Here is a 26613-nt window from a genome sequence, read left to right as displayed (position 1 = left end):
ACAACAAAATATGAGTTTAATACTATAATTGGTATAGAGATTGGGATTATTCATTCTAGCAATTTAAGCAATTAAGGATCCTGTTAATAAACAGTTCTCAATACGACGGTGTTCCTCAAGAATGTGTTCTAGTACAATTTTGATAATGTTTGCTAACAACCAATTATATTAGTATATACCCAATAAAATGGTGAACGAATGTTGTTGGTGAATCAGTCCAGACACCAATTTTAAAAATAGCAATTTTCTTGGACAATTTATAATAAGATGTCGAATAGAGTTTCTCCTACCCTCTTCATTGAAAGTTAAGTAGAAGCACGATGGGTGCTTCTTGCTAAGGAACAAACGTTTCATAAGCTCAATATCGCTTGAATGTATAGAATGCAAAATATTATTTTTTATGATATGATATGATAGTTATCTCAAATAATCTTGAAATTATTGTTTTAATTTTTCGTTACCATAATAATCTTACATACAAACATTATTCAATTCGAAAATTAATACTAAATATTAAATATATATATATATATATATGAGATGGATTCATACTATCATAAGTCAACAATCTTCTTCATAAGTTAAGGAATATTTAAAATTTATCAGTTGAGAAGCGGCTGGTGAATTAATGGAGAGGCCGTAGCGAACTCCAAAACTTTCTCCACGTTTATGTGTATAATTTATACACGTACATTCTCAAGTAACATGTGACTATATATTTGCGTATATGTATAATACATACAGGCCAAGGCACTTACGAAAAAAAAGGCTTTTCGTGACAAAATTAATAGTAGAAAAAAAAACAACGCCATCGTGTGCTAGGGGTTAAATAAAAGTTATGTAAATAAAATTCAACATTATTTTTCTATGCGTTATTTTTTTAAACAATAAAAACACCAAAAAATCGATAAAAATTTTGTTTTTTACATTTTGCGCCGAACTTATGCAAGACTTTCTTACTATGGGCAATATTGTAGAGCATTCCGTGGGTCTAATTCACCCAGCGCACATTCACTCCTGTATTTGCCAAACTGTATTTCGTTCGAATTTTTATCATGGCAAAATATTTTTTCTAAAACAAAATTATCTCTTACCGTCTAATATCAGACTTTTATCGTTTTCTTTTTCAAAGAAGGGCAATCAACTTTCAATTACATTCGTGAATGAAACTTTTCTCATAGCACCTTCTGAAATAACTTTCTAATTTCAGAAGTTTAATGAGTATTGTTATTAAATCCCATCTTTCCCATTAAAAATCACTGGAATTATGAGGTGAATGAATAAATTTCTGCTGACTACACTTATACGGTAGAGAGAGAAAGATTCGTTGGGTGGAACTTGGTAGGATAGGGGAAATTTTCATAGGAAGAGGGTTTGTTGTAGTGGGCCCTGATATAGTAATTTTACTGAAAATTCTGTTAACATCGGAGAGACCTGAATTAGAGACAGTACAGTCGGTGGATTCTGGATAATACAATGATCCGACAAAGTCTATAGGACTAAGACTGGTCTTACTTATTCTGGTTCCTGCCGATATAACCATGACCATACCGAAAGAATCAAAAATTGACTGAACACAGTTTAGAATCCAAAAGAAGAGTTTCCTGAAAACTTAATATTGAATATATCAGGTTACCTAAGTTACTTTACACTCGGGTGGGAAATTATCCAAGCTTAACGTGACTTTGAATATCATATTTATTATTGTAATGCCTTCTTATGAAAGCTCCTTTAGGACGCTACCTACGATCATGATCAGACTTCATTGCGTTTCCAGGACTTATTCATTAATGAATGACATCTTCCACAACACCAACTTGATTTTGATGAGGAGATCAAGTGGGTTTGCTGCAGCTCTGTTTGCGTCATATCTTTTTGAAGATTTTTGATGAGCACCTTGACACCATGACCATCCCAAAAAATGGTTGTCATCACTTTTCCGGCTGATGACACCGTCTTGACCCCCTAACTGCAAAACATCGGAAGAAAATCATCTATGTTTTCGTGAAACCATCGATGTTTTGATAACATCGAACCATCGATACTAATCCCTAGTATCTACTATCAAAAATCAAGCTATTTCTAAATTTGTATAAGTGTGCTATTTGGAAAACAATAATTTTAGATTTAAGCTCTACCCTCTATATATAGACAAGTAACAAAAAAATGAATTTTCTGTGCTTTTGATTTCCCAGGGCCATGGAGTGAAACCACGTAAAATATTGGCTAGGAAAAGCATGGTCTGTTTGCGATGAAAACTGTGATTTGTTGGTAACAACTAAACCTCTGACGGGCCATAAAACAAGCTTAAATTTGGAATTATTAAATCCCTACGGATATTTTGCTTTCTAGAAGTTAATTTATCATCGAAGAAATATGGGGTGGTTATCAGCTACTGGTACGGAAATATATATGCATGCCAGAATTCTTCCGGCGAACCGATGTTCGGATAGAGCAATTTGAAACAGAAAGTAATGGAGGAACGTTTCAAAATTAATCAAGACTAATTCGCTAGGTGAATAAGAGGTTTACATATATTATAAAGGATGTCCATTTGGCATTACCATTCTGCGCGATGAATTTTTGGTCGGAAATCAAGAGATTTGGGAGCAAATGAATAATTGTATCACAGATTAACCCAATACGAAGTAAATGTTTATTAGGGGTTGAATCACTCTACAGTCTAAAGGTTTATAGTGTCTCCTATCAGAGTTACGTCTATCTGAATCTGCAGCTAACTTTCAGAGTATTAATGTGTTAGTTTCAATGGGATTCGATCTGCTTTTCGCCTATTTTTTCAATGGCGGGGTATTCTAAAGGTTAATGAACTTTTATTCTACACAATCACAACTTGTAAATTCTTGCTAAACCATATTCAATCAGATAAATGCGACACTGTGCTATTAGGAAGCTGATGAAAAACTTTTCAAGTGCTCGGATATTAATCCATTGGAAATAAAGTTGGAGAATGTGTGATTATCGATGAATTATCATGAATTAATAACTTTTACTTCGGATTTTCATATATAAAATATATTCACTATCATTTTGAGAGCAAGAGATTGAGTCAAATTGCCAATATTCATCCAGTAACTGCTTTTCAGGAACGACGAAGTCCATTCGAAAAAGGAATAATTGATACGATGAGGTCTGTGCTAAAGCCCTCTAGGATCCTAGTTAAATGAATAACCGAGGTGCGGCTAATGACTTCATTAGTTAGAGAAAGGAAATACTCTCCACGCTTCATTCAGAATAAATTTCAAAGATTTTTTTTTGTTATATCTTCCTTTTTCCATTTTAATCAGAGGAGCGACCTAAAATTCAAATCACGTATTATCTTAGCCCAAGAAAATTCCAAGTTATAATTTATAAATAATTGAACGTTGGATGATTTTATGCTTGAATTGATCTTTATTAGAAGTTATCTCGATTTTTATATTAAAATCTTAAAACAAGAGTTTCCGCAGTTGAAGCTAGGTAATGTTAGGTGGTTACTAATTTAAAAAAAAAATTTTCATAAAATGTGTAGATCACACTAAGTCTCTTTAAATCACTTTTCTCATCAATACACAATACAAATTCATTGAATGACTTTCACAGAAAACATGTGATGCCGGGGAACATGTATGCATATATTTTAGATTTTGAAAAAACATTTATTTGTTTGTTTATTTATTGTATCTTGACGTTTCTCTTAGAAGCATTATCAAAAGACTCATAATCAAAATGGTTAGAAATAGTTGGAAAATGCGATATAAATTCTATGAAATTTTTGTTAATTTCTTTCCTAATAATTTAAAAAAAAATTAGTGCGTCGGAAAAGATGTAATTCAATATTCTTTGAGGTATAAGCTTGGTAACTACTTGTTTTCACCTTGGAGGAAAGGCAAGCCATCATTTCGAGGGTTGTGACAAAATTGAACACCAAAGTGTACAAACTCTAATATATACCGAGCATAAGTTGAAAAATTCTTGTATACATATATGTGTCATATTTCAAGTAATATGAATCCGAGCACTTAATACGAACAAGATAATGAATCAAATTTTTGTACAATACTTTTAATCATTTGTAGATATCGTAGAAACGAATGCCACTTTTTCGAAATAAAAATCAAATGATAATTCGAAATACTTCAAAGAAATGTTCGTATATAGAGATGAGAAAATAGTCTAATGAAGCATGAGAAAGATCGTTTCATTTCAATCCAATTCATTGTAATACTCTCAATTGGTCAGAAAAAGGAAAGGATCAGTTGACTGAGAAATTCACTTTTTAACAATGTTCAATGAAGCGCTGAATATAACGACTTCTTTTTTAAAACAGTCAAAGTAGATGGCCACATGAATAACTACGTTAGCTCTTCTCATGAGATATTTGATACTCAGATTTCCTCTTCATTGGACTGATGAAACTTCCAAGCCTCAATTATCAGATGCATGCAACTGGAAAGGAGTTGAGAAAAGTTTTTTGAATTGTTCAAATGCTTTTTTATGGGAAATACTTGAATTACTTGTGACAAGTTTTTGAGAGATTATCAAAATGATTTTAGAGATAAAATTCTAGAAATGTTGTTAAATATTATCGGCAATACATTTGGAAATCTGTCATTTTGGGAATAATACGTTTGTTGTCTTATCCAACATACCTACAAAGTGAGTTTTACGTATGAAACGTCTCAATTATCTCAGAAACGGCTTGTATTATATTGTATATTTTTCGCTTTTCGAAATCCTTGAGAAATACTGATTATTTTTCATGCGATATTCTCTATACCTGAATGCCTTAATTTCGGAGTTGTAGCTTTTCTATTCTTGTCCACCACGTAGGCGACGTGGTTCCTTAACTTTAACCGTTATTGATCATCGATGACTCCTAGGTACTTGAGCTTATTTCATAGATAAATATATGAGATTATAGAGCACTGCGGAGAGAATTGCTCAATTTGATACTTTCTGCCTCTATTTGTCCTGATTCAGGTTTGCTATAGAAAAATTCTCATAAGATTTTCAAGTGATATGTGATGAAGAATTGAAAGAACTTGCTACAATGATTATTACGGCGGTGACGTAGATTCTAAGAAAGTACAAAAAGTATTTGTCCTTACAGGATGTGTCTAATAACTATTGGGTGTGTAAGGTATGAGGCTAATGTCAAAATATTTGTAATTCTTGTTGGAACACCCTATATATGAACATCAAAGCAATGTTTCCAACTTTATATCCATTTTAGTTCGCTTCTATTTGACGCAATAGAGTGAGTCTCAAAGTCAAGCACGGTGTGTTTGAATACGTTGCAACGAATACTGAACAAACAGAAAGCGAGAGTTCACTCAAAGCAAAAACAAGTTTTTCAAAGATGGGAAATGTTACTGACGTACAGTGAACTGAGGAAGCTTTGACAATATATTGTAAACTTTCAAGGAAAAAATGTACAAACCGAATTTTGATGGTCAATAGTAGAGTATTGAGCGGTTTTAGTTTATTGCTTCCTTCTTAATATCATAAAAACTAATTTGAGGAATGGAAAATCTGCAAGAAAAACATTGTGTATCGTATGGATAAGATTTTTGTCAATAATATAATAACTACTTAATAAAAAATAGAAAGTTTTTGGGACGGTATTGATTAGAGTCCTTTTTAATAATACAGGATGCTTACAACCATCCAGTGGCTCACAATTGCGAAGAAACTGATTAGTTTCGACGTTATTTTGTCGCATCAGATCAGTTTAACAACCCTCGCTCGAGCTTAAGATCTTAAGATCTAAGAGCTTAAGAAACCGCTCATAGTATAGCTGGCGAATACTTATTTGGAAAGTGGCAATGGAACACCAAAGTGGACTAACTTTAATATATTTTCTGAGCTTTCGAATACTTATGTTTTCATCGTATGGAACGTAATTAATTAAGATTATCGCTGGTTTTGGATAGTATTGATGCTTGTATAAATTTCTAAGCTCTAATAGAATCTCATTCATTAAAAATAAATCCTTCAACAATACGGATCTGTGTTCCCATCTACAAATCTGGCAGAGATTTCTTTATCCGCCTGCTGACTGAATATCCATTGTGAGTCGTTTTGTACCATTTGAGGCGGGTAATGGTCAATTGGGTAAAGGATGCCTCGAGCTCAGTCTCCCTAATTGATGCTAATCTTGCGTATTTATGAATTGGTTTGATCCCCCTCATTTTGAAGAGAATGTGACACAAAAGATGCTTTTAGAGAAAACAATGATTACTGTAAGCTAATCTTTTGTTGTAAATTCGTTCAAACAGAGAGGGTTTCTTAGAGAGTCTAATGAGAGTAATATATGAATAAACTGATTTAATTAGTACAAAGGAGTCGTATTTTATAGTACGGGGAGTATTGTACAAGTAATTTGTGAAATTATTATACTATTAGCGGAATGTGGAACCTATTGGAAATATTCCCATGGTTTTAGTGTAATTCCTAATTAGATGAGTTCCAGAATGTGAAACTATCGTACAATAATGAAGAAATTGAATGGGTAACAAAGTTCAACAATCTGGGAAGTTGGTTATGTGAAGACTGGTGATCAAACGTAGAGATCAAGTGCCGGATTGAAAAAGTCAAGAGCTTATTCATGGAATTCAAAAATTTGTTTACGAACTCTGAGTTTGACCTCAATATCAACCACGGTTAAGGAAACAGCTGGACTACGGTGATCATCGGAGATACAAGGAACAAAAACAAGGAAAGAAGAGGAACCACGACCAGCAGTGGAGATAAGAATGGGAACAAGTAAAGAAGACGGACCAATTGTGAAATTATTCTGAATAATAATCTCACGATTCGTGGATTTGCCTCTCCTTATACCTCTATTTGAAATTAGTTTATATTTCGATAGCATCATCAGTTTTCAATCAACCGAATATAATTACTTAAAATTTAATCCTGACTATAAGAAAGAGATGCATAGCATTATTTTCGTCGAAATCATTCCAAACTGATGAAATGAGCAATCAAATATCGTCAACACAATTTTGGGAATGTACCGTTGGAAATTAACTCCAAATAATTAGATCAAGTACCCGAGAGATGATGAAGTCAATTGTATACGGATGACAAAGAATCAATTTCCGTTAGCAAATCGTGTTTTGTGAAGAATTGTCAGTGCTTTTCGAAGGAAAATATGTTTATCTTTTTTCTACAGTGAATTTATATTGAAAATAGAACAAAACCTGATGCTTCTACGATTACTTTGTTCGAATAAATTGTTCAGGAAATTTCGTTAAAACGAGTTTTCGTTTTTGAGCGTTACATATACATAATAAGTTTATACGAGAAAGGAAGTTAAATCAGAGAATTTGATAGTCCTTCTATTTTCAATTCTATACGAGCAAGTATTATGCAGCGGATGATCATTAAAAAAAATCCTTGGAAATTGTATTTATCCTTGCTCCTACTCCTCATGTAGTGTGTTTTATTGAGGACTGTTCATTTGCATAAAATACGATTTAACCTAAAAAACCTTAATAAAACATTGTTCGCTACCGAGATACAGAGTGTTTTATTACAAATATACTGAAATGATTTCAGTCTTTTGTTTCATCTTCTTCCAAAACCTGGTCCACTAAAGGTTTACAGACATCTGTAAAGAACCTGCGATTTTCATCTCACCTCTCCGATCATTAAGCAGTGTTAACAACATTTTCGGTAGAGTCCAATACTAAAAACGCTTCCTGAAAATTATGCCGTATCTTTTCATCCAATACTTTTCCCTTCATATCTCCCTGATGCTTATGCTAATTTACATAGTTTCTTCTTCATGTCCGTAATTTTGATGATATCAAAAATGAATACGGCATCTGGAACTGATGAACTCACATTAAAAATGTTTTCGAGTCTGCCTGATTGCACACTAAATCACTTTACCACTTTAATTAACGTTTCATTTCAAAATGGCACTTTTCCCAATTGCCTTAAGACGGCTATAATCATACCTCTGCATAAAATATGAGATAAAAATCAAGCATCGTTTCGTAGGCCTGCTCTGGGCTCGAAGTATTTTTATATCGCTAAAACTTTCCCCAGGGCCCAGAGCGTGAGGTGTTGATACTTTCTATAAATTTTCTATACATCTATATTATAGGAAAATTACTATTGAGCTGTTATTTGGTACAACAATGGTAAATATAACAAAAAAGAAAATATAGTAATTAGTGATTTTTAAATCGGTGTAGCAAAGAAGTTACTGAAGAAAAAACTAGGAATGTTGCTTATCAAGAGACGCTCGAATAAAAAAAACCCATTGCCCAGTGAAAAAATTAGGTCTAGGTCGAAACAGGTCACACATTTCAAATATAAGCTTTGTTAACATCCGAAAGAACATTTCTTTAGAATATGCAACGTGAAAATCGTAGAAATATTTGGAACACAAAATTTTTGGCATATATAACAGCGAAATTTAGTCTTTGGTGTTCTATTTTTTGCAAATTGACTACCAGATTCTAATGAAATTTTAGCATAACATTCGCTACATGATCTCTTCTTCTCGAAGTCGTCCAGGATGTGGCAAGGCACTTGTTCTTCTTCATACTGTGGGATTTTTTCACATGATTACTTTTCGGAATTTGGTAATGGACATTTTATTTTGAGTAACTTGCTAATGTAAGACGTAGACATTAAATAATATCGATCCAACAACCAACTCTATAGCTATTTTCGATACCACTGAATACCACCGCGGCGCAGTGATGATTTGTAGGATTTCATTTGGTCGGACAAATCAAAATAAGCCTTATGTTTATTGTACTCAATAACACTTTTTGGTTTTGTTGTTTCTCCTGATCTTTTCTTTATGGAAACCATTTCGGGAACAAATTTTGTATTTAGCATCAAAAATTCCGTTATTACTCTCTTTAGCAATGTGTTCTCCTCGTTTTCGATTTTTCTGGGTAACAATTTCTGAATTGTTCTTTCTATTGCTCCTTACAGTACCCAATAAGTAGGTTTTTTGGAGTATTGAGCTCTATTGATATATAGTAGTTATCAACAATTGTTCTACCTTGATTTAGTTAACGGTTGACTTCAAGACGACGTTAGAAGGGCCAGTTTGTTCTTGATTTGGATTTCTTTTTTGTCCGCGATAAGTGGAAGGATCATAAAGGTAACCATTTTCCAAACATGGCTGGAAAAGTGTTATTCCAAATTGATGGCGCTTGTTGGAAATATTTTGCTTGAATTTTAACCTGTATTTGAAAGGCACTATAGGTTTCTATACATATAAATTTGCCTGGAACAATTGGAGTGGAGTTATTTTGTACAATCTATCACCTTCTGGAACATTTTGGTTATTTGTAAAATGCTACGTCTTCAATAACACCGATTTCTTGGAAGCCATTTGAACCAAACCCATTAACTTAATACACCCAGGAAATTTTTCCATTTCTTCACGACTGGTTCGCTTCCAATAGTGAATACGAGCTCTCAATATTGCTTGATTGAAGCTTCTGTTGTTCGGCGTATAAATCAGTTTGTTCCACAAAGAAATCAAATAGTTCGTTAGTACATATCAATGTACTTCTTCTCTAATATCATTTACATTATCAGAGTTAGCTGGCAGTGGGAGTGATTGAGACTTAGAAACTGAATTGGATATTTCTGGAAAAACTACACGCTTCGCTGAAGTACTTCGAACACTCACTGTTTGAACTGCAAACGGAAAGTCTAATTTTCTTCTTCGAGCTTTCGGGATCCTCTTCTGAACTAGATAATTCACTATCCGATGGTTGTTATTCATGGTGGAGATGCGCATTTCCCTCCTTTTCTGATAAAAAAGAAGGAAACTAGAAAGTGTACTGCAAGTTTGAATTTTTTAAGAATGGAAAGTACTCAGTTCTATTGATAAATTATTTCTTATCAGGAAAATGTATTCAATAGATGTGGAAATTTGTCATCTGAAACAATATTTTTCAGTGATAGGATAAATTCCATTCGATATGATAGTTTTATAGTTTCCTTTTACTTTTTGTTCCACATTTTTATTGCGTATAATGTTTTTTGTTTAGAATGAATAAATTCCAACCTATTTTATATTTCAGATGAGCCAGCTAGTTCTTCTAATGAATTCAGTCAACGTTTCCAAACTTTGGATTTCGTGAACTATTCTCATCACGTTCAACCCCTCTTTTTTTCCACGATGTTAGAATAGAAAGGAAATGGATTTACAGGTGGTGAGTTCGTTTTCAGCCGGAAAAAATGAATGTCAGTAACAAATCCCATTTTTAACTATAGAAATCATTGAAAGGAGTTTAAAAAATATTATTAATAGCCTACATTCTCAGCATCGGAGAAGCTCTAAGCTAAAACACGGCTGAATATATAAAAAATATCTTATTAACAAAATTAATTCACCATACAGGTTTTCTCTATATAATTTTGGACATTCGAAATATCTGAAATGAGAACAAATAGAACTAAGCTGTGGAAGTTTGGGAATTTTACCCAAAAATTTGGATAGAATGTCTGTACAGACTTTTCATTACTTCGATTCTCATTTTTCCAAAGTTTCAGTCTTACATTTCTTACCTAGGCAAACATATATGCATACTCCGACTTTTCGATCGCACCGACATATGTCTGTAGTCTCTAGTTTGCACAGACAAAATTCTATAGAATTTTATGGAAGTTTGTATCGTGTGGACCCACCATAAGACCCGCCAAACTTATCTTTTTGATAAGTTCAATAGTGCAGAGGTCTTTCGCATAATAATAATAAAATATCGAAATTTCATACAAAGAATGCAAACTGTACTTTAATCCGGAGAACAAATTGAAATAGTTTTAACATATATACTACAAACTGTCACTGTAAACATTCGATTGCCCCGGTATATTAGTTTGCGGTTTGAATTCTCAACTTACTGTAGTCTTCGTACGTTGAAATAAAGAATTTGTTTGAAGAAAAGTAAAGTTTATTGGGAACAATCATTTTCATCTGCACCAAATAAGTCATGAAAGAAGTTAATAATCTAGGCGTTATTGATTCATCAAAAAGTCTGAAAGAGGAAGGAATTGAACAAACGTGAGAAAATACCAAAATCAATATGGTATTAGTCAAATTGAATCGAGAGCTGAATAATATTCAAATGAGCCTTGATTACGCATTCAGTCCATTTCCACAACACTGTCCGTAATACAAAATCCAACGAATGGCACTTAAATGTAGTCAACATGCCAAATTGCAGCATGTTTAGTTGCAACAACATGAAAGAACAGTTTAATTACGTTCATACAATGACTTAAATCTTCGCTGTGATGTAGTAAACATAAGAGGTGCGTCGAATATATAGCAGGATATAATTCCCACTTTGAACCCCTTAACAATTCCAAGACGTTTTTCACGAAACTCTATTTTATATTTGCAATTGGAAATTGCAAACTACGTTGACGGATATTATCTTCTGTACGAAGAGATTTTGGACCGTTTTCACCGAAATTGTGAAAATGGAAAAATTGGAGTATAGAGCCATCATCAAGTACTACCTGTATTTAAAAGGGTTAAGAGGTAAGCAGATTTTCGAAGATATGCCTAATACCCTTCACCTACCTACTCCACGTTCATAATTAGTTAAGGGCTCAATATTTCACAATGCAAAAAAGATGCACAATCACTTGCCAATTGAAATCAAATCGATATCATCTTTTCCTGCATTCCGCGATAATTTGAGGGATATTTACTGGAAAATGCCTTCCACTCTATAAACGACTTCTAATAATAATATTCAATTCCAGGCATGCTGCATACTACTTACCTATTACTATTACCTGTAATTTTGTTACTCCTTGTGGTTTTCTTCTGTATATTGAAATTTTATTTTATTTGTATATTTATTAAGTAATTTTCATGTTTGTTTTTCAGATTTTACAAACTTTTGTATACAAATTGTAACAATTTTTTGAAAATAAACCATATCTCTCTCTCTCTCTCTCTCTCTCTATGACGGATCATTCAAATTTAGTTTTATCATTTGATAGGAAATAATACATCAATCCCATCATCAAAAAAAATATGTTAAGAACCTGTTTTTTTTTTAGATTAAGCATAAAGTTTTATGACGGTTTCGATTTTGTCAACAAACCCATTTCCATGTAGATACTAAACTATTAAAAGTTATTGGTGTTTCCCTGTTTCGCCCTCCTTCTAGACGTTATCCACGACATGTTTATCAATAAACGATGAGACAGTTGAAAACTACGGGAGCCAGCACTAAATTTCGGAGTAATAGGTGGGAAACTTGAAACTATCCACGAAGGTACAGAATAATGAGTGAAACTAGGAAATTGAAATTTTAATGATAATAGGAGGGATATTGCAGTGTACTCATTCAAAATAACTGATTACAACAAGAATTTAGAACTGGTATGATGTTGGATGTCAGATAGTGGCTGAAAAGGAGAATATGCTAGGATTTTCAGAGATAAAAAAAGAACAACGAATCAAATTCATTTTTCAACTTATAGAAAACAAAGTGAAGATTGTCTTATAAATTATTCATTCCACTGTTCTTTTTGGCAATCAATTTTATCTTGTCGTAGCGGGCAACTGAATAAATCGAAAGTGTGTATGACTATCAGTTACAAGAAGCGAACATTAGATACGTTTCCTACTACGGTTACAGGTACTCAACAAATTTTGATAATTTCCATCTAAGTACAATCGAATTTCTTCATCCTGTTGGAAATGATAATTATTATTTCCATATTTTTGTTGGTGCCGCTGGGAAGCGTTTTGTCAAATCTCACCCTGCTACTTTCTCATCCACAGTAAATGCCAAAGGCACAAAGGAAATTTATCCATATAGGAGGATGGTCCAAGAAGTTGATTTTACCTTATTCAAGATAGTCAATGGAAATTATCCCACGCGAATACCCAAAAACCGATGCCTTCACCTTGCCTTTGTCTTCTTTGGAGCCCTTTCTCCCTTTTCAGTCCATTAATTTGATCGTTCTTTTGCTTACGGTGTGAAGTGATGGACCCACGTTTCATCCATGATAATGAAATATTGCCAAACACTCGATGAAAACATTTTTTGTTTGTTTTTGTTCCATTGTGAGCAAACGCAGCATTCATCTCGCACACCCCTTTTTCATGTCCAAATTTTCAGTTAATATGCGATGTACCGTACTTTTTAAAGTCTGCTAGCTCGCGCATTTCCAGTCGAGAATCATCCGGTACCGCTTTGTAAATTTTCTTCAATATTTCTAGAGTCGTCATCTCATTTGGTCGACCATTGCGATGTTGTAAGGCCTCGTTAAAACTCGTCTACACAATATTTCATTGTTAATAACGGAGAAGCTGGTTCAGCTTTTATATAGGGACCTTTCAAATAATAGTATTGTATCACTTAACGATGACTAATTTTTTCCATGTTTCCAAATTCATTGGAAACGTTCACTATTGATGGATCCTAAACAACAAGGTGTCTTCAAACTTGAAACATATGCTGTATAGATTCTGTGGTTTTTCAAGCAACTACCGCCATCTCTAGGTCAGGCCAGGTACTTCTGGGACCATCCTCCTATGCATTATATATTATATCTTGATGATATAGAGAAACGGCGCTCTTCTTAGGAAGAATCTGACAACAAAACGTTGCTCACGTACAGAATTGCACATAATTTGATCCTCCCTAAAACACGCTATGGTAGAACCGAATTGTTACTATGGATGAGACTTGGGCACATTTCTACGATCCAGAAACAAAGCAACAATCGATGGAATGGAGACACTCTGGTTCTCCAAGACCTAAGAAATTTCGAGTTCAAAAATCTGCTGGAAAAGTTCTTGCTCCAGTTTTTTTTGGGATTTTCATGGAGTAATCATGTTTGATTTTTTGGATAAGGGAGAAACCTAACCTAACCATACTTTGAAAAAAAATTGTGTCAAATTTCTACTAACTTAACAACATAAAATAGTGATGGTACGTAATTCTGCGATAAATTCAATAAATAACAAGTACTGGAATAAATAGGGAAGAACTTATTGAATATTTAATCAAGTTTCTTGAACTAGAGGTTACTTTTCGAAGTGCTGGTCTAATTTGTGCGCCAGTGGGACAATATTAATACTAGAATCCTTTGGGAGAATGGCGCCCTCACTCTCTACTATTCTCGTAAGCTATATATTACTTTCGGACGATTATTCTACCAGAGCACGAAATTTGTTATTCAACCCCAGGGATGCGTTTGTTTAACAAAACTAAAAGGTCATGTATGTGTTATTACTAGACATTATACCTAAAGAGCCGTTGAATTTTATACTAAAGAGGATGATAAACATTTTGATCAGTTCAAAACACCAATAATTGAATAGCTATAGGTACATTATGGATGTAAGAGTATTTCACGCCTCTTTATTCAACAGCATTTTCCTTACTGTCAATTGAATTTTGTCCAGTTTCTCCATATCCTAACCTTATTACATTTACCAGAATACATTTCCTAGTATTACCTGACCCAACGATTTTATCTTCAATTTAGCCGTCGTAAGTTGAAACAGAACTTCGACAAAGAAAACAAACGAAATAGGTATGCTTCTAATAGTGGAAAGAACAGACCAGAAAATAAATCCCGTGCGTACCCAGGAATTTTCTCACCTTCTACAGAACCCAGAAGATATCCCAACGTTTCTAGAACTGGGTTCTACTCATTGGCTTCATAAGAGTTCCTAGACGGATGATATCAATTAAACAGACGTATCTCGTGCCATTCCACTTCATATAACATACTCACAGCTTGTATAACTAATAGAATTTATAGAAGCTTCAAACGAATGGCTTATTTGAGGAAATATCTTTCCAGATACACGAATAACTAGAAGAAAAATGTTATCGAATTCTAAATAGCAGGATCATTGGAGATATCAAAAGTTTAGAACCGATGTGTCTGAAACGAAAGAAGTAACAAAATAAAAACTTTTGATATGGCCTTCAGTTTTATACTGTCGTCATATCATAAACTGATCCGCCTTAACTAGGAGAAAAGAAAAAAAAAACATAATAACCAAAAGAAAAAGAAGCCTAACTCATCTATATTTTCCATCCAAGTGACCAAAACCTGAAGATAGCTTACCAAATACTAAGGACATCGATGATGAGTATGAAAAAATGAATCAACTGGCAAAAATAACTAAGATAACCATTATAAAAACAAATAGAATCATTGGAAACCCTATAAAATCAAATATGAAGAAGAAGTTAGGAATAGAACTAAAATTGACCATCACAACATACTGACCAGTAAAATGACATCATGAAAGCTTCAAGGATTGAAATGCCACACCTTCAAAAATGATCAAACTATAGGATTGTGCAGAGCATTCCAGCATTCACCTCGCAGCTCATTGATCCTTCCCAATAAGATGAGAATTTTCTGTATGAAAATAATTACCAACCAAGACTTTTGCAACAAGTTTTGTATAAACTAGAGACTCGCCAATTCTTTGAAGTCATAATTACTGAAATAAAGTTTATGCTATCAAAGACAAATCACACATCGCATCCTTTTCTATACCGGCCAATAACATGTTTTTTGTCTGTTTCAGTAGAGAGAATTAACTAATAATATTTTAGGTTAAGAATAGGTGGCCAATGGGTTAATAGTTTATCAGCGATTCAACCGTAGCAAATATGTAACCATAAAAAATAAAAATTCACATTTTACAAAGCTTAAACTCCAGAGAAGAAGATCCACAAAGCGGTACTGGATGATCGTGGACTGAAAGTGCGCGAGCTAGCAGATATAGTAGGCATTTCAAAAAGTTTCAAGTTGTCAATAAGTTAGTCATTGGGTATGTTGTATACTCAAAAATCAGTAACGACACTAACAGTAATGATATCACAGACTGGATAGAGAAAAATGTTGGAAATAACTGCAGATAAAACTTAGATAAAGATTGGAAATACGATGAGCAATTTGCAGTTTAAAAAAAATCAGGAAACCTCCTACTAGTTTTATCAAGTCTTACTTCACGATATGTAGAACCACGTTTGATTATTACGGGCCAACAATGGGTAGGGATATTTCCTATTATACTTGTAAGTTAGTATATTAATTCAATTTAAAAGCTCCGCCCCATAACAGTTTCTAACATAAATGTGTTAAACCAAATTTTGGATAGAGTGATAATGTCTATTATATTTTCTTATTTGCTCCGTGATTCCACGAATTTTTCTTGCACGATCATTTCTTAACATTCTGTACCTTGTTATTTGAAAATACCGTACAGTTAATCAATGTTTCAGCTGAATTTTTATTAATTAGAAAATGTTTTTCCGTTTTGATTTCGATTCGGTTAGAGAAGAACAAATAAATGAAATATTTATGAAATAAATAAATCAACAGTGGTTTGTAATTCCGCAGAATGTTATTACATAAGTTGGAAAGTAACTTGACAGGTTTTTAAACAAGTTTTATTCCATTAATGAAGAGAAAGAACTTGAAAAGTGTCAGATTTCTTATTCCTCGTTAATTTTTTTGTTCCATTCCCTCGCACAAGTTTCCTAATTGCCTTCTACGCTTGGCGTTAAGCGAGTAGGAGATTATTGAACAAGAACTGCCGAAAGTTTCGTTAGAAGAATCAAATTAACTACTAACGAAAGTTACACATTTTTTACAGATGCATGGATATTTTTTTTCGGGTTTTATTAATAACTGGAGATGCACAATGGAAAGTTGTGTAACTAGAATTTATTTAGTAACTTAATACACGAACGGGTGTCGGTAAAAGACTATGATATGGTGTGGTCTTATGAAATAACAATGATTGAGGACAGGTTCTGAATTTGGTTGATAAAACCACGTTTAATTCTGTCTTGTTTAATTTATTAGAATAAACAGCTTTTATCGAAATTGAAAACCAATAATCACAATCTCTTTCGATCATCCTTACGCCAATTTACTATTATTTATCATCTCAATTGAGCTTTTTAAAATTATGATTCACCTGTATTGACATATAAACATCTGTTTTGAACAAAAACTGTATCAATTCAATTGATATTGACCTAACCTAGAAAATTACGTTTTACCATCTGTATCATATAGGATACATTGCCAATTCGGCTAATGCTTTGAAAATTATGATTTAGGAGAAAAAAAGTCATTACTTCAATAACTATAGTAAATTCACGTGTTATTTTTTCAAAAATCATATTCATTTCAAACAATGGAGTATAATTTAAAAATTTCTTTACCTCAATTCAAAATTTATTTAGTTTTATTATTTTGGTTTTAATTTTATTTAGGAATTTGTTAGCATTTTTGTCTTCTCAACTTCCTTTTTTTTCTTATTCAGAGTAAAAATTTTACTTCAAGAGCTGGTTATATTCTTTCATTACTTCCTAAGCCAAAGGCGGACTCTGGAGATGAGGAAGAAAATTTTGAGAGTGAAGATGTATTACTTCAGGCAGCAAGCAAATTTTTAGATGTATACGTTGAAGACCGTTTTGATGCAGAAGTTGCATCACAAGCTCCAGAAGTGTCAAAGGATGAGACAATGATGGACCGGTCATTACTTCTGCCTTCAACCTTAAGCCAGCTTATTTGGCAATGTATCCTACAAGATAGATATTGCATATCTCATCCAAAAATGAACCCAAATTTTTCAAACTTTAGAATTAGCTAAATTAAGGGTTGGAGATAGAATTTACAGAGCTTATAACAATGAAGGAGATCCAAGGAAACATTCACAAGATTAAGACAGGAAACTGTATCACTGTGTCAAGTTCCTTTAAGGGAAGAACTAGATGATAGTGAAACTGAACTGAAGTAGAATACAAGCATTGTTGATGAACTACTTGAAGAAACTGGAGGAAATAATATGTAAAGTTAAAATGAGAAACTAGTCAGTGAGGGAAGCAATAAGTATTGAATCAATAACAGCAAGCTAGAATGGTTTGGATACATGGCTAGAATTATAAATAGAAGATCGTTTGAGCTACATGGGAAGAATGATCGTATAACAAATGCAAGACAAGTGAATGTAAGAAAGAGTAGAATACAAATATATATATATATATAGAGTTTATTCATGAAGAAAAATTCAACACAACAATAATGTGTTCAAATAGTTGTTGAGAAAGACTACGACCGTCAATATCAAAACGGCAGCAATGATTTATGCCATCATCATCAACACAGATATAGACTTTTTCACGATTTGCAGTACATAGTAATTGAGGAGATACTTCGGTTTAAACATTATCGACGGGCTGGTGGTGATTAAGCCCACGTTTAATTTTAACGTTTTACTATATTACTTTGAGTAACGGCTTTAGTTTTATTAAAATCAATGAAGATTTGTACTACATATTTGATGAACTCGATGTTGGTGATGAAGAAATTCTCAACATTGCCTCATTGAGTCACATGTAACTACTATTTTTGGTTTTCAGTTGTAAATTTTTCGAAATTCTTTTTCAAATCTGTATCCTTCCAAGTAACTTCATCTTTTTTTAGATTCGACTCTTTGTATTCTTTGAAAAGCTTAATCAGAAGCTTTTTTTAAAAGAATTAAAAAACAAAACCAAAACAAACGATTTTTTGTCTTTCGAAGAAGTTTACGTGCTTGACTACCGCCAAAAAATGATGGTTCGACTGTGATTTTTGAAGCAGAAGAAATTCTTCTATTATTGGTTTAAACGGTAGTTCAATTCACGATTTAATCCTCAGTTTCACCTGAAATAATGTTCGAAAATTGATATATTTTTGAAATAAACAATTGAATGGTTCAAGTTTACAAATGCGATATGACAATTGGCTTGAACACTTCAAAAGGTTAAAAATATGATTCGTATTGAAATTTATACATTACCTATTAACTATCTGCAATATCCTCATTCTTCAAAATCATTCACTTCAACCAACACAGTATATTGCACTCGAAAGATATCAACAACCACGAAACGAGAACGACATTTTTAATTAAAATAAAAGTCCGAACAAAATGAGAGAACTCAAACTTCTCGCTACTCTCAGGGACAATACTAATTTGTTCTGTTTCAAAGCTCAAGAATACTCGAAATCAATTAAGAATTTTTCTAAACAACAAGTAACTATGTTATCTCTTTGTTAACTGAAGAAATTCGTTGAATAAAACGAATCAATTTTCAACAAACTAATGTGCAATACGCACCTATAAGAAGGAAATTGCTATTATCGAACTTCCGACAAGATTAAAATTAATCGTATAAATATCATGAATCATGTATATTTAGAATTATTTATCAAATGTTTTGTTTATCATTAAAAAAGTGGATTTTAACAAATTCCAAAAAAGGGATAATCGGAATATGTTCGTTACTTTGGAAATGGTGGCTTCGCGTTAATAAAGAGTGTATGTGAATAATAGTTTCGATTATATCTGCTGATGATGGCTATTTAAACTCAATTACAGTGATAAAGTACAGAAGCAATATAACCACAACGTGAGATAGGGTATGTTGGGATCAAGAAGATAACTGAATTGACCTATTTGGAAAAGATTATAGCAAATTTGGGCAAGTTAAGTGTAATTTCGGAAGAAGATAAGCACAAAGGGAAAATAGTTCGGTACCAAGATGAATCGGAGTATTAATTTTAAAAAAAAAATACTGAAAACACAATAAGGAAAAGTGAAAGACACTTACTTTGATGACCAAGATATTCTAGTGAAACTAACTCCATTAACCAACTCATTTTTGTTTTCTAAAAAGTTGTTATATGTTTTTTAAAACAGTCTCATGAATTTGTTTGAATTTCGAAAATGATTTTATCTTGTTAATTCGTTGAGACATTAATTGGATATACGAGGATATATCGAAAAATTTTTAGCCTACTATAGAACCAAACAAAATTTCAATGTCAAAATATTTTATTACTCTTTATTACACTTACGACCTTTTAAACTTTTTTTTTCAGTTGAGGAAAGATATGATAGTCGGACGGAGCCAAATCTGGTGAATAAGGGAGGTGTTGTAGTTATTCAAACCCTAAATCACGAATCACGAAAGAAAGAAGTCGGTAGTAAATTATACGGATTCAAAGAAAACATTCCACTGCTTTCTCATGTTCCTGAGAAACATAAAGCTGTGTATTGCTAATTTCTTCAATGCAGCATACTTAAAAACATGACTCAGATACCGGAAAGCTAGAAATCATTGCCGATTACAATATGTCCAAGGGGGGGTGTAGAAAATCGAATCGATTTTACCGGCACTGTGCTGTTGGTCTAATCTCCATCGAAAATCATAGAAAATCATCAGAAATGTTAGCGATATTCCATTATTTTTTGACCAAGATGAATATTTCAAGTATTTGCCAACTTGTATGACATCAGGTTTCACATCAGTGTTGCCATATTTCAAGTATCACCACTTCACAAGAGAAGTCACAGTAACACAAGTAAAATATTTATCAATTTGTAGAAAAAACCGCAAACAATGTTGTCTCTTTCCATTCTTATAAAAATTAGTATTGAAACATGTTTTCAAAGTAAACTTATTGGTGTGTTATATAACGTAGATAGAACGAGAATCGCCTTTTCTACATCTTTTCCTGCAAAATGTCAATAGGTATTAAATTGAGAGATGTGTTGAGAATTCAACGCATTTATCCCAGTCGTCTCTGTCCTGTGAATTCAAAAGACGAAGTGATATATTCTCCAAATGTTATCGGCGTATTTAATCAAGTCTTCTACAGGAAGGAAAGTTCCTTTTCCATACCGATATAAGTTTCTAGAGAACAAAGAGAACGGAAAGATCCCGAATTGCGATGGGCTTACAATATATGAGTTAAACCAAGATTGAATTTAAATATGAATATTGTCCTGATATTCTAATATAAGTTTAAATAATGTACTAATTTTAGATTAGATTAGATCGTAAACCGGAAACATCAATATGAGAGAGAATTCCTTTGGTTTGGCACTTAAGAACACCTTGAAATATTTTTTGTGTTTCTAGGTCGACACAGTTTCTATCACGTAAACTGTATTGTAGTACAATGTCGTACTTTTTTTATTAAACTAAAAACTACATTCAAATGTTTTTGCCTTTACTGATCCTACATCAGGGCAACCACAGGTTACATTAGTGTCATACATCCAACGCGAAAAATCAAAAAAGGCGCTTTTTTTTATCTACTCAACATTCCGACGCAAAAGTCGATGCTGAGTTAAAAAATAATAGCGACGTGAATTTATTTTATAACTCAAATAAGGGAGGAGTCGATACGGTGGACCAGATGGTCAGAAGGCACTGTACAAAAAGACTAACAAGAATGCCTGCACATTGTTTATTGAAAGCATACCAACTTGGAATAGCAACGAAACAAATCGGAGGCTAATCTACTTACAAGAACTAGAACTTAGTCTTTGTAAAGCCATTAGTTGCGCAAAGATCAGAAAATATATTATGGAATTCCTACGTACATAATACTGGAAATGGAGTGAATACTTGGTAAAAAGCTGCGAAATCGTTCTGAACAACATCTGAATGCAGCTCCAGAAGCAGGAATAACAGGTCGATTTCATTTTTGCTGTTGCAGAAATCGCCCCAAAAAAAATTTCTTGTGGTACTCATTCCCAAAAGTCTTTCGTGTGTGAGGCATTGAAATGAGAATTATTTTTCTTTAATTTGATTTCTCTTTCAATAAGTACTTCTCATTTGACGTTTTTGTTATTTACACATAAAATTTTACGACTTCATACAATCTATAAAATCTCAATTATGTATTAACAAAATAACAAGTTCAAATAACAAAACATTATTCGGAGAAGAGGGAAATTGATAACTTGGTTGTATACCTTAATAAATATTTTATAATACTCTCTTAAAAACCTGCTTTCCTGGACTATTCGTCGTTATCGATAACTGTCATGGGTCGCAATTCCAAAGAGAAAAGCATTTAAACCGATTTCGACCTAAGCCGAACTGAAGACAATAATTGTATATAAGCGTTCACGGCTGATCTATTCTTGAGTCACTTCGAGAAGCAGATTATGCAAGAATCCCATTATTTTCCCAGGGTATGATACATATATTTTTGTTATATCTGATACAAACAATTTTTACTGCAAATATCAATGTTACTAGTAAATGACTACCAAAAAGTACGGGCTGTGTCTAGTAATCTACCAATTAGAATGAGCAGAAGTATCAGCCCGAATTCCCGGAGTTCAAGGTCGCTGTGTTGTATGTGATCGTCGGAAAAATAGGAAAACTGAATATTACTGCCAAATATGTGCAAAATATTTGTGTTTGGAACATGTTACAGCATTGTGTAATTCATGTTACTAAACGTTCTTGTTATAGTTTCTTATATTTATTTTCTTTTTTTTTGTATTAGTTTTAATATTGAAAAATACACAATTTTAATTTTTTCCTAAGGTTTTTTGTATTTACGTGGGTGTATGCAAAAAATAGTGACGTTTCAATCGTTGTAACATAATTATGATGTTAAATCATATTGAAACAAAATATTATCACAAATCAATCAAATAATGTAACATTATATAATTATGTTAAAAAAAAAAAAACACAAAAAATCCCGGTTCTCTGAAAGGTGTGCGATTGTTCTATCCCAAAAAATCGTTGCGAGTACTGAAAAGTTGAAATATGTAGTATATCATTTTTCTGGAAAAATAAGAGATCTGACAACAATGAAGATATCACCATAAAACCGGCCGTATCACAAGACCTTTGCGCTCAAAAATTTATAAAGATCGTACAAGTCGTTTCCGAGATAATTGAGGCTTTCCATACATGAAACTTACTCTGTAGAATATTGCTATCATCATTAATATTCGGCGAAACAAAATTTCCACTATATTTGGAACAAAATCACGTTCCTGTCAAATTCAGTCCAATAAAGGAAAATTTATCTCCCTCTCATGCTTTATATATATATATATCACGTTTGAATCCCCGGCAGATTAATTGTCATTTTACATGACAAACTGCGCAAGGTTTTATCTTCCTTCAAGTTCTTTCAATTCTTATCGCATTTTTTTATTTCAACAAAATGAAATAGCGAAAGTTAAACGACACTAATTAATTGGGATCGCATTTTATTTCATACGTTAATTACTGCCTCCATTTCACCAGTTTTAATGAGATAGAACTTGAGATATTTCTGAGATAATTGTTTCCGGGGGTTCGAGTATATTTTCAGAGTTCTCAAGCGTCCTCGTGACTCTTTTGTGTGGAACATAGAATGTTTTAATAAGCAAAATGGTATTATGATTGAATATTTACTCGGTTGTGAAATTATAAATATTTGATATTTCATAGTAAGTAAAATAAATAATCATAAATTTGATCTCATCGAGTTAAATTGAATTTTTGATTTGAATAGTATAAAAACATTATGGTAGAGGATGTTGCGGAATATATTTAAAGTACACATAATACTGCACAATTTAAAGTCCCAACAAAAAATTGTATACATTTCTCCATTACACTTATACATTCAAGGGAAGCAACGGTCTATGTGGACTTGATAATGCAATTTATTATTAAATTATTGAAAAAAGTGAAATTGAAAGCAGGTTTGATGTAGGCTACTAGTAGGATAAGTCGAGAAATAGTGTGAGTTTTATGTATGGAACTCCTCAATTATCTGACAAAGTTTTTGTGTGGAAGAGTCTTGTGATGCGGCCGGTATTATTGTGGTATCTACATTGTTGTTAGATCTTTCCTTTTTCCGGAGAAATAATGAACTTTGTTATTTCAATTTTCGGAATTCTTAAGAAATACTAATTCCTTCTCAAAAATCTACTTTTCCGACTCAAACTTTCTCAAAAACAACTTTTCCAACTCTAATTTTCTTCAAAAACGAATTTGCCATAACTAATTTTTTCAAATACCACTTTTCCAATTCAGAAAACGAATTTTCCTACTCCAATTTTGTCGTAAGCGACTACCCAAACTCTAATTTTGTCAAAAAGCCACTTTCACATTCCAACTTTTAGAAAATCTCCTTTTCCGGCACAAATTTCACAGAGAAATGACTTTCTCAACTCTAATTCTGCCAGAACACGATTTCTTCGACTCAAACCTTCTCAAAAACGACTTTTTCCAGCTCAAATTTTCTCCAAGAACGAATTTCCCAAAACTAATTTTTTCAAAAACCACTTTCACATTCCAACTTTTTGAAAATCTCCTTTTCCGGTACAAATTTTACAGAGAAATGACTTTCTCAACTCTAATTCTACCAGAACACGATTTCTTCGACTCAAACCTTCTCAAAAACGACTTTTTCCAGCTCAAATTTTCTCCAAGAACGAATTTCCCAAAACTAATTTTTTCAAAAACCACTTTTCCAATTCAAAGTTTTCAGAAAACGAATTTTCCTACTTCAATTTTGTCGTAAGCGACTACCCAAACTCTAATTTTGTCAAAAAACCACTTTCACATTCCAACTCTTTCAAAATCTCCTTTTCAGGCTCAAATTTCGCAGAGATATGACTTTCTCAACTCTAATTCTGCCAGAACACGATTTCTTCGACTCAAACCTTCTCAAAAACGACTTTTTCCAGCTCAAATTTTCTCCAAGAACGAATTTCCCAAAACTAATTTTTTCAAAAACCACTTTTCCAATTCAAAGTTTTCAGAAAACGAATTTTCCTACTTCAATTTTGTCGTAAGCGACTACCCAAACTCTAATTTTGTCAAAAAACCACTTTCACATTCCAACTCTTTCAAAATCTCCTTTTCAGGCTCAAATTTCGCAGAGATATGACTTTCTCAACTTTAATTCTGCCAGAACACGATTTCTCGACTCAAACTCAAAAAATACCTAAATGGCTCCAATAAATTGAAAAAGTTCAACAAAACTGGTTCAGTGAAAGATTCATCAAAATCAGGACGCAAAAAAACTGCATCAACTGAAACCAAATCTTCAGATGTTGTGCCCTGTTAGAAGACGATCCACACTTGTGGAAAAACCTCATTATTAGAAATTTTCAGACAATAACAATATTCCAAATGACAATATTTGACTACTACAAGATGGTGCCCCACCTCACTATTCGTTTGTGGTGAGGTAATCAAGAAGCTGGATTGGAAGGTGTGGTTTTATCGAATGGCCTCCGCGATCCCCCGACATGAATCTCATAGATCCTATGGCGATACTTAGAAAACATCGTTTATAAAACAAAACCTGCCAATATTCAGGAATTAAAAGATAGGATTACCACAGAGATAAAAAGAATTCATCAGTCGCATGGTTTGTTGTACTGAAATTAATGGACATTTTGTCTTCAGGTTTTCTGAGCCATGATTTGACATGACATTTTTTTACCTTAACTTACTGACACTAGACCTTTTCAAGAGATTTGTATTAGCACATAAATTATTGAAGAATATTCAAATTAAACGAGTAAAAGTACAATATTTATTGTAACTTCAGGCATTTAGGTATAGAGAATATTACATGAAAAATAATGAGTATTTCTTAAGGATTTCTAAAAACACAAAATATATAGGGTGATCTGTTTGATACAACAAAGTTCATCATTTTTCCGGAAAAAGGAAAAATATGACAACAATGTATAATATCGACGGTATCGTACAAGCTGTTTCCCATATAATTGGGGCGTTCCATACGTAAAACTCACTCTGTACATAAATATTGAGTTTCAATTTTATGCTCTTGGGTGCTTGGTGAAAAAATGCACATTTAAATAATCGAAGATAAAGCTTATTCCAAAATATCAGAGCAGGATCTAATTAAGCACTTATTTATATTTTTTTGAGCACTCAAAACTAAATTTTGAATGTAAAATCAAGGTTATTTCCGAACTTATGGTTCGGAAAATGTATCGTAAAGAATATATAGTCTAAAATGAAACAAAGGCAGAGCAGACAGAGGAACATTTTCTAACTGTCAATGGAAAGTACTAATATTCCAAAAACATTCTATTCTGTTGTTTAATCGGCAGGATTTTGCTGCGAGCTCTATAACATTATCACTTATTGCATATCTATCTCTATAATTTCCAATATTGCGAATTTATACTTTTATTCGTATATCGATATTGGATTTTATTGAGATTTCACCCTAAACATGTGAATTTGTACGCTTTTCCAGCGAATTCTGAAATGTCAAACGCAATATAAATACTTCGAGGCTTTCTATTGTGGAAATTATAATTTTAAATTATTATTCCAGTGTTGTTTGAAGTTAAATAACAGTTGAATCAACAGAGAGCCAATAATACCTTTGTACAGATCATGGTCTACCAACATTACCAACTAAGTTGTATTAAAGTTATTAATTTACCTAGATGAGGTTAGCATTTTGATTTATTCTTAGTGTTTGATCATTTGAAAACAAAAGCTATGTACACAAAAATTAGCGATGAATTGTAAACAAACAATTTATAATGTATACAAGTGAAGTTTGATTCAAAGGAAAATATAATACCTAATCTTTGTTAATTCGAAAAATTTGAATCCTGCAAGGAGGGTTTAGTCCTTTGTCTTTTGTCGTTACATCACTATACAAAAGAAACGTAAGTGCTTCATAATCTTTGAAACTATTAGAGTTGATGTCACAAAAAAATTGACTGTCACTCAACGCTTAATTTTGATATTAATGAAGATT

General features: G+C 32.7%; 1 protein-coding gene across 2 annotated transcripts in view; it reads right to left on the bottom strand.

The window, feature by feature from the left end:
- LOC130898858 (octopamine receptor beta-2R) overlaps positions 1–26613 on the bottom strand; it is a 161276-nt gene that overhangs the window by 26854 nt on the left and 107809 nt on the right. The window contains exon 1 of one of the 2 annotated variants that reach the window (XM_057808420.1): positions 18842–19178. The exons of the other annotated variant lie outside the window; for it this stretch is intronic. The gene's annotated coding sequence lies outside the window, so the exon portion shown is untranslated. Of the gene's footprint in view, positions 1–18841; positions 19179–26613 lie in introns of those variants that run through there. 2 annotated transcript variants of the gene reach the window in all.

This window comes from Diorhabda carinulata, chromosome 10, assembly GCF_026250575.1.
Source record: "Diorhabda carinulata isolate Delta chromosome 10, icDioCari1.1, whole genome shotgun sequence".
Taxonomy (NCBI): Eukaryota; Metazoa; Arthropoda; class Insecta; order Coleoptera; family Chrysomelidae; genus Diorhabda; species Diorhabda carinulata.
Note: the sequence above shows the minus strand (reverse complement) of the source record. Positions and strands in the feature narration are given on the sequence as shown.